Source organism: Herpailurus yagouaroundi, unplaced genomic scaffold (assembly GCF_014898765.1).
Source record: "Herpailurus yagouaroundi ecotype Mexico unplaced genomic scaffold, PumYag 28, whole genome shotgun sequence".
Classification (NCBI taxonomy): domain Eukaryota; kingdom Metazoa; phylum Chordata; class Mammalia; order Carnivora; family Felidae; genus Herpailurus; species Herpailurus yagouaroundi.
The window spans coordinates 113,924,026-113,934,305 of record NW_024412376.1 but is presented as its reverse complement, the minus strand read 5'-3'; the positions used below and the strand labels follow the sequence as shown (position 1 = coordinate 113,934,305).

The following is a 10,280-nucleotide window of genomic DNA, read 5'->3' as shown; positions in this document are numbered from 1 at the left end:
CCCCCCCCCCCCGCAAGTATGTGACAGTGAAGGATACAATAGCTATTAGTATAGTTTGATGCTACCGAAATGGTTTTGGAGGTCCCCTAGGATTACTGAGAGAACCATTGGATTAGCACATGAGTTTGTTGACTGAATTATCAAATTTTAACAGTTTAAGAGAACATAAAAACATCTCTTTTATGTAAAGAGTCCTTCTGTGACTACTCTTTTTATCAAGATACAAACACTGTGTCTTCTCATCCCCCAAATTGATGTTTAGCAAAGTAAACCCTTTGCTCAGAGCAGTCCTCAGATCCTTCAACCCATTTTAGGCAGTGAACCAGATCTTCCACATATTAATAAGTCAATAAATATATTCAACAATGTATGAAAAAATTATCCAACAAAATGTAAAATTAGAACAGAAAGATGAGCTGCTAGAAGAAAAGGAAACTGACAAAATTGTGAAATAATTTTGATAAATTTTACAATCAGGATAGAAAAAATTCAAGACAATATTGAGAACTTCAAAAGTATAGTTGGTAATCTATTAGGTTTAGTAGTAGCTAATAACTTTTGAGAATGAGATTATTATAACAGAAGAATCTTTAGTCTTTTATTTATTTTACTTTTAAATTTATTTCTATGAGCCCCAAAACTAGAAACAACCCAAAATGAATGTCAATCAACTGATAAATTGATAAATACATTTTGTATGTTCACACAATGTAATACTACCAGAATAAAAAAAAAATACACTACATATTAACTATAAACAAACTCTACAACATGATACTATGCAAAAGCAGCCAGGTAAAAAGAGTACATATTACACAATTATAGAGACTTTAGAACACAAAAATAAATCTGTAAAGAAATCAGATCTGTGTTTGAGAATGTAAATAGAAAAGATTTTAAAGAAATGAACACTATTTGGGTGACAAACATTCTATATCACATGGTACAACTCTGGACTTATCAAAAATACTAAGTATTGATTGTACTAAAAATAATTGTATTTGGTATCTTTGAAATTAAAGGAAATATAAAGATTAGTGATGAAATAAATGGATTTAATGACTATAAAAACTTATTTGCAGGATTGTAAATAACTGAATCATACTTTGAAATCTCATCTCTCAATCTTTTCTTTCCCTACATAGCATGTAACTCTAAGAATTTTTTTTGGAAAACTGAATATTTAGCTGTCATTGCTATTTCACTTCTCCAAGAAAGTTTTAAGAAAAAATCTTCAGAAGTTACTATTTTTCTTGGTATGTATTTAAATATATGGAGCAGAGAACTGAATATTTGCAGGAGAAGGAAATTAGACTACTTCTCAGCTCTTTATTATGTAGAACTGTTTCAGGACTTTAAAATGAATTATAAATACATATTAAAATGTAAATTACAAAAACACGTTTATAACCTATTATAAAGGCTTTATGATCACCTATCATTCAAAATGCCTATGTGCTTTCTCAAGTCAATTTAATAAAAATAGGTGAAAGCTGATGTTAGATTAAGAATCTGAGAGATATAAAAACAGGTCAATAAAATTACCTACCACTAAAAGTCAAAATTAGAGACCAGATTGAATTTCACAACTCCCAAAACCCAGATCTAAGTGCGAATGATCAAACAACAAAAAGTGTTTCCATTTGGTTTAGATCTCAATGGCCTCTTTTATACTATCTTAATTGAATCTACCTTCTCTCAGTTATCATTAGATTTTTATATATCCTCCTTCAATTCTACAAGAAAAACTTATTAAAATGCCCAGTAATTGTCAATATAATTTAAATTTAAACATAAGGCAAACTGTTAAGAATTAGTAAGATTTAGGATATTGATAAAAACCATGTTGAAATTTCCAATTTAATGTCCTTATAATAGCTCAAATACCCAAAATATTACAAACTTAGTGACTTTCAATTATTTAATATTGTGGAAACAGTCCTATAAATAGGATCAGTTGGAAAGACTGAAAATATAAGATGTTTGAACCTATAAAAAGAACATTTTTGTTTTTTGATAGAAGACTTCTCCAAGTATGGTACACCAGAAAATAGAAAACAAGGGTTGATTGCCGAATGTACCCCTGAATGTTTTCTATATTTCACATTTCTATATATCTCCTCCCAGTGAAATTTAATTGGCTGAATGGTTTCCATAAGTATTTCTTTTTTTTTTTTTAATTTTTTTTTAACGTTTATTTATTTTTGAGACAGAGAGAGACAGAGCATGAACGGGGGAGGGGCAGAGAGAGAGGGAGACACAGAATCGCAAACAGGCTCCAGGCTCTGAGCCATCAGCCCAGAGCCTGACTCGGGGCTCGAACTCACGACCGCGACATCGTGACCTGAGCTGAAGTCGGACGCTTAACCAACTGCGCCACCCAGGCGCCCCCATAAGTATTTCTTAAAAACTGCACTTTTGTCATTATAAATCTTGACCTCTTATAATGTACAAACAACAATAACATATCATTTTCAATGTGATGTACATTGAATCTTTTGTACGTTGAGGACTAGCAGGATCAGATATTCCCAAGACTGATCATTTCTATATCCCAAGTTAACATTGAAATTTAGCCTCACATAGCCTGTCCCTATGGAAAACCTACCAAACATTCTTCTCAAGAAATATTGAGGTCAAGGCTTGAGTTTCCTTGAGCCACATCAGCAGTGATGTGGGAAGTATGTAGTTACAGTGTCTCATCCGCAAAACTGGTTCAACAATCTTCTACACAATTTTCCACAGACAGCAATTTGTAGAGTATTATTAAAAACACTCAAGGTGACTTTTCTTCTTTTTAAAGCTTATTTTATTTAGAGAGAGATAGAGAGACAGCAGGGGAGGGGCACAGAGAGAGGGAAAGAGAATACCGAGCAGGCTCCGCACAGTCAGTCTGGAGCTCCACACGGGGCTCAAACTCAAGAACCATGAAATCTTGACCTGAGCAGAAATCGAGAGAGTCAGATGTTTAAGCGGCTATGCCACCCAGGTGCCCCTCAAGGTGACTTTCCCTGAAGATCTTTTTGGAATGTGAGAAGTGGCATAAAGAATCTCAGCAAGAATGTTACAACCCGAAGTATTTAATTCCTTGAAGCACATTAGAAAATGCAGATAGAAATTTCATTGTGGCGGTTGCTTTTCCACTCCTTCCTTTCTGTGACTAAAATGTCATGTTAGGGCCTATTCTGACTCTTGAACATAATTGTCATCTATATCATATAAAAGTATGTTCTGTAGCCAGCAAGAGCCCAATAAAAGCATATTTTGAGACCAGTTTAAAGTACAGTAAAACCTTGGTCTGTAAGTATAATTCAATCCAGAAACAGGCTTATAATCTAAAGCACTTCTATAACAAAGTGAATTTCCCCATAAGAAATAATGGAGGGGCGCCTGGGTGGCTCAATCGGTTAAGCGCCTGATTTCAGTTCAGGTCATGATCTTGCAGTTCATGGGTTCGAGTCCTGTGTCAGGCTCTGTGCTGACAGCTCAGAGACTGGAACCTGCTTCAGATTCTGTGTCTCCCTCTCTCTCTCTGCGCCTCCCCTGCTCACACACTCTCTCTCAAAAATAAATAAATATTTAAAAAATTAAAAGAGAAATGGAAATTCAGATGATTTGTTCCACAACCCAAAAGCATTCATGTAATAGTGATTATACTATAACACAAAATAATAAATGAAATATAAAATATAAATAAATATAAACAAATTAACCTGCCTTTTACCTTTGAAAATTTTCATGGGTGGTGTGAGGGAGACAAGAGAGAGGAGGGTTATTGTGTTGGACAACTTTCACTATCACTAACAGAATCACTGCTATCTATTGTCTCAATGGAATGTATTTAATGTAACTGGCAATAAGGCTGCAGAGGAAAGGGTCTCTATCTGCAGGCAGCCTGACCTAGAGTGAAGCAAAACATTCCTAAGCTTACTCTTGTGTGGAAAAGCAAAGGACTGTCCATAGGTGCTTAGATGTGACAAAAAATACACTAGTGCTAAGTTGCGGGCACCTTCCAACATTCTGAAAAGTTACTGATTTCTGTCAAACCTCACAGGCTGAGACTGAACATCTGAGTATGAGACTGATCACTCACAATACCACAGCGAGAGAGAAAGAGAGAGAGAGAGAGAGAGAGAGGGAGGGAGGGAGGGAGAGGGAACCATTGGCTCAGTTATGATCATGTGACATTTGGCATCACATACTACTTGTATTGCAAGACTTCGCTCACTTATCAAGTTAAAATTTATTAGAAATGTTTTCTCATCTTATGGAACACTCCCAGAACAAGTTACTTACAATCCAGGTTTTACTGTACTTCAATATGAAGAATCCTAAAGTTAAGGACCAGATTTGTTTTTATTCTGAAACACTATTATTAATGATACTTAGCACCCATTAAGAGCTTAAAAGGACCATTGATATGGACATTCCTGGAAGATAAAGCCTATTTAATCCCTAACATAGACAATTATAAAAGTAAAAGATCACCAACTTAAAAAAACAAACAAAAAAACAAAAAAACCAAAAAACAAAAAACAAAAAACAAAAAAACCTCTGAGGCTTAGAGTTTAAACTCCATGTACAAGTTCTCATAAGAAAACATGTTAGTGCCTAAGAATCTACACTGAACTAGTACATTCTGTAATGGATCAATATGAATTTAATAATTAGGTTCCATCATAAAGTGATAAAGGTAAGGATACATTTTAGAAGTGATAATTCAACTTTCTATTCTATAGTGTTAAACAAGTTACAGTAATCACCTACTAGAGAATAAAGCTATTGTTATGGGTTGGAATATATTAATAGAAAATATTGGGGCACAAGGTGGCTCACTCAGTTAAGCATCTGACTCTTGGTTTTGGCTCAGGTCATGATCTCACCGTTTCTTAGTTCGAGCCTGGCATCAAGCTCTGTGCAGACAGTGTGGAGTCTGCTTGGGATTCTCTGTCTCCCTCTCCTTCTGCCCTTCCCCCATTTATGCTGTCTCTGTCTCTGTCAAAATAAATCAACTTTAAAATATATATACATATAGTTGCTGTGCCAGGCAAAGTGTTATTGCTGAGAATACACTGCTAAGCAAAATCAGATCTTAGCATTTGTGGAATTTACTATCCAGAGAAGTTCTCAATATGATATACACCATGATAAAATAATTTAAAAACAAGGAGTCTGTGGATGAGTGGAAGAGGCAAGTTTACATTGTCTCATTAGCTAGTTTCCTGAAACCATGTACATTTGTATCCATGGCCGTTATTGATCGCTAACTGCCCAAGTTTCAGTGAATTCTCTGGGATTATAGGGCTAATTTTCCAATTCATATATCATGACAATTGATTTACTCTTGACTTTGCAATTACTCGTCTGCAAGCCATTTCCTGATAATGTTTATCTACAACAAAAATGAAAGTGAAGGTCAATCAACCAAATGTCTTTTTTTGACAGTTCTGGTGAAACATTGATGAAAAAAGAACTTAAAATATTGTTTTAAAGAGTTTGAAAATTCTCAACGTTTTTGTAGATTGTAATTATTCACGTTATCCTCCTTTCTCTTGCCACTATTAAGAAAGTAGTAGAGGGACGCCTGGGTGGCTCAGTCTGTTAAGCGTCTGACTTCGGCTCAGGTCATGATCTCACGGTTCATGGGTTTGAGCCCTGCGTCAGGCTCTGTGCTGACAGCTCAGAGCCTGGACCCTGCTTTGGATTCTGTGTCTTCCTCTCTCTCTGCTCCTTCTCCACTCACTCAAAAATCTGTCTCTCTCTCAAAAATAAATAAACATTACGGGGTGCCTGGGTGGCGCAGTCGGTTAAGCGTCTGACTTCAGCCAGGTCACCATCTCGCGGTCCGTGAGTTCGAGCCCCGCGTCAGGCTCTGGGCTGATGGCTCAGAGCCTGGAGCCTGTTTCCGATTCTGTGTCTCCCTCTCTCTCTGCCCCTCCCCCGTTCATGCTCTGTCTCTCTCTGTCCCAAAAATAAATAAACGTTCAAAAAAAAATTAAAAAAAAATAAAAAAATAATAAATAAACATAAAAAATATTTTTTTAAATAGTAGATAAAGAGAAAAGTATTCCCTATCCAAGATAAAAGATAGTGTGTCCAATTCTGTGTTACTCAATAAATCCAATGAAGATTAGGATCTAATTTCTGACTGTATAAACTATTTGGAAAAAAAAAAAAAGTGAGTGCAAAAGAATGTCAACTAGTATAAACAGACCAATCTTTAATCACCAGACAATACTTTGTATTCATTCAGCAAAATTCTGGTCATAGGGACTAATAGGTATTTAATAGGTACCCACTAAGCTGGGGGAGAAAGGGATAGAAATTTTTGCTTAAGACATTAAAGTTATGGTCATGACTTTCAAGTGAAAGAAATATCAAATGAGACACAGGTTTAACTGTTTCTATGACTTTTGCTGATAGTGTCTTGTTGTATGGGTAGTTCTCACCAACACAGTGCTAAGCAACATAGTTCACACACTTCCCTGTATTTAACTTGCAATTTTTTCTGTAATAGCTATAATTTTGAATACATTGAGTGCTATTCAACTCACAAGGGGATTGTGAGTAGTGGAAGCATTGCACTTTTCTGAGACGATGCCAGTTTTTTTTTTTTTTAACCTTTACAGTTTTCAAGTGTTTAGGAGCACATAGTGTTTATAAACCTATTAAAATAAGTTAAATACCTTAATTGCTCCTGAAAACATTCCTGATCTGAAGCACCAACCACATCTGTTACTATTCTTCCCACTACAGGTTCCTAAGCACAACAGAAAGTCGTACAAATTCTTAAGGATCGAAATGTGACACCATTTTGAGAAGAGTCTGAAACCAATAAGGTCTGAAAATTTTACAACAAAACATTATAGAAGGGGAAGGGTCAAAGACAAAAACATAGGAAGATCCTGAACTTACTTCCTCCATAGACACACCAAATCTACACCTGTAAATCGAGGAATTCCTCTTGAAGAAGGACAGAGGGCTACCTGAACAACTTCTGCACAACCAGAGAAAGACAGGAGAGATGGAGACACAGACTCCACAGGAGTCCCACCCTTGATGCTGCAAATTTCAGTGGAGAGGGATAGTACTGAGGGATTGAGAGCAGACTCACTGACCCTGAGGCAAAAAGAACACACACACACACACACACACACACACACACACACACACAGTTTAAAAGGGCAACTAAAATTTAAAAGAAACAGCCTCGGAGCACCTGTCAATGGCAGGGAAGCTACAAGAGTGTGCTCTATGCTTCCAACTTGATAGCATAGATGAGAGCAGAGTATGGGCCAGCCACTTGCCTCAGTGAACCCCTGGGGTCCCAAACTATGCCAGCTCCAGCCATCCCTTCAAGGCAGGCTCCAGCACCCACATTCACTCAAGCTCCAGAGATCCTAACAAAACTAGCCCTACAACAGTGTATAGCAGGACACCCTGGACAGCACCCAATACAGGTCCAGCCATCTCACCAAAGCAACACAGACACAAATCACTCTGGGACACACTAGGTCTGCATCTGCTTCAGCCCCAGATGACTCACCAGAGATCCTAGCCTGCACCTGCTGAAGCTCCAGACATCCTGGTAGGGTGTCCCCTGTGGGGAGCACGACTGGGCCATCTAGCCTCTGCCCACTTCAGCCTTCAGCTCTAGCCGACCCAATAGGATGGCCCCAGTGAAGAATTCCCCAGAAACCCCAGTGTGCACCCACAACAATTCCAGCCAGATAGTCAATGCTGCTAGGTACATGCAGTTTACACAGGGGACATTCCTACATAAGGCCATTCCTTCAACACTAGGAAAAGTAGCTCTCCCATCTGATTATAGAAACAAACACAGTCTAACAAAATGAAGAGACAGGAATATGCTCCAAACAAAAGAACAAGATCAAACTAAAAAAACAAGCAAGGAAACAAAAACAAAGATAAACAATCTGATAAAAAGTTTAAAGTAATGGTCATAAAGATGCTCACTGCACCTGAGAAGAGAAGATAGGCTCCGTGAGCAGAAATTCCAGAAGAGAAAATATGAAAAAGAACCAGAGTTCAAGAATACAATAACTTAAATGAAAAATACACAGAAGGATTCAACAAATTAGAGGCAGATGAATAAATCCAAGATCTGCAAGGTAGGTGCTGGAAAGCACCCAAACTGAAAAGCAGAAAGAAAAAAGAATTTTAAAAAATGAGGATAAGTTAAGGGAGCTCTGAGACAATATCAACTGTACTAATATTTAATTGCATGGGTTCCAGAGGAAGAGAGAAAAGGACAAAACTTATTGAAAGAAATACCTAAAAACGTACCTAACATGGGGAAGCAATCAGATATCCTTATCGAGAAAGCACACAAAACTCCAATAAAGTAAATCCAAGGAGGTCCACACAAATACACATAATCAAAATGTCCAAAATTAAAGATAAAGAATATTAAAAGCAGCAAGAGAGAAGCAAAGATTTACATTTAAGGGAAACCTCATAAAACTATAAGCTGATTTTTTAGCAGAAACTTGCCCAAAGGAGTAGCATGATATAGTCAATGTGATGAGAAGAAAAATACAACCAAGAATGGTCTATGCAGTGAGATTATCAATCATAATTGACAGGAAGATAAAGAACATACCAGACAAAAATTAAGGGAATTTATCACCACTAATTCTTACAAGGAATGTTAAAAAGACTTGTTTAAGTGGAAAAGAAATGGTCATAATCACATTTAAGAAAATTATAAAGTGAAAAATTTTATAAGTAAAAGAAAATATACAATAAAGATAATGCCAGTGACTTATAAAGCTAGTATGAAGGTTAAAAGACAAAAATAGTAAAGTCAGTTTTATCTAAAAATTAGTTGAGACTCACAAGTTAAAAAGATGAAAAATATATCATATACATAAAACATGGAATAAGGAATAAGAATGTAAAGCTTTTAGAAAGTGTTTGAATTTAGGCAACCCTCACTAGACTGCTTAACATAGATTGCCATACAATTAGGATGTTATATATAAACTTCATGGAAAAACAAACCAAAAAACTTGTAATAGATACCCAAAAAAAATAAAGGAATCCAACTGTAACACTAAAGTCACAAGGAAGATAGCAAGAGAAAAACGAACAAAGAACAACCAGAAAACAACAAAATGGCAATAAGTATGTACTAATCAATAAATAAACTTGGAAAAATAATTATTTTGAGAGAGACAGAGATAGTGCAAGTGGAGGAGAGGCACTGAGAGAGGGGGGCAGAGAATCCCAAGCAGGCTCCACACTGTCAGCATGGAGCCTGATGCGGGGCTTGAACTCAAGAAACCATGAGATCATGACCTGAGTCGATACCAAGAGTCAGATACTCAGGCACCCCAATAATTACTTTAAATGTACATGGTCGAAATGCTCCAATCAAAAAACATAGGGTGACTGAATGGTTAAAAAAACCCAAACGCATCCATACACTGCCTACAAGAGATTTACATCAGACCTAAAGAGACCTACAGGTTAAAAGTCAAGGGATGTGATATTCCACACATATGGAAGGAGGAAAAAAAAAATGCCGAAGTGGCAATACTTCTATCAGACAAAACAAACTTTAAAAAAATGATTTTAAGAGGAGGAGTTAAGACGGTGGAGTAGTAAGGAGATTCTGGGCTTGTCTTATCCTTGGAACACAGCTAGATCAACATCTGACCATTTTGAATACCTAGGAAATCGATCTGAGGATTAACAGAACAATCTACATAATTTGAGGGAGAGAACGCAGCAGGCACATGGTGCAGAGAGGTGAGTTAGGGGAGAGAAGTACTGTTGTGCCACAGAAGAGAGGCAGCCATTTTCACAGAGAGGAGAAAGGGACAAAGAGCAGCTCGTTGGGTTTACACAAGACAGCACTCCCCAGAGAGCAGCTAGAGAGAAAGAGTGAAAACACACACAAGGGACTGTACAAGAAAACTGTCTCCCAAAACCACTGACAGGGAGAAAAAAGAGAGGGTTTGTATACCATTTTTTTTTTTTTTTTTTTATAAATTGTGGAGAACCAAGTCTGAAGTTACAGAGGTCAGACTCTGGTGGTGTTCCAGGAATGAAGCAGGGCAGATGCCCAGGAGAGGGCAGTGTGGTCTGAGGATCCCCTGGGTTGCACAGGGAGAAGCAGTTCACCTGCTCAGAGTGCATTTGGTATAGGTGATAAGGCCTATCCCCAGGCAAAAGACCCAGCAGGCACGATAAAGTTACCAGGTTCACCCACGTATAGAAACAGAGTCTGGCTGAGGGCAGCAAACCCTGGTTTC

General features: G+C 37.2%; 1 pseudogene; it reads right to left on the bottom strand.

Moving 5' to 3' along the window:
• LOC121040423 (actin, clone 302-like) overlaps window positions 1-7,624 on the bottom strand; it is an 86,485-nt pseudogene extending 78,861 nt beyond the window's left edge.
• Window positions 7,625-10,280: the final 2,656 nt, after the last annotated feature.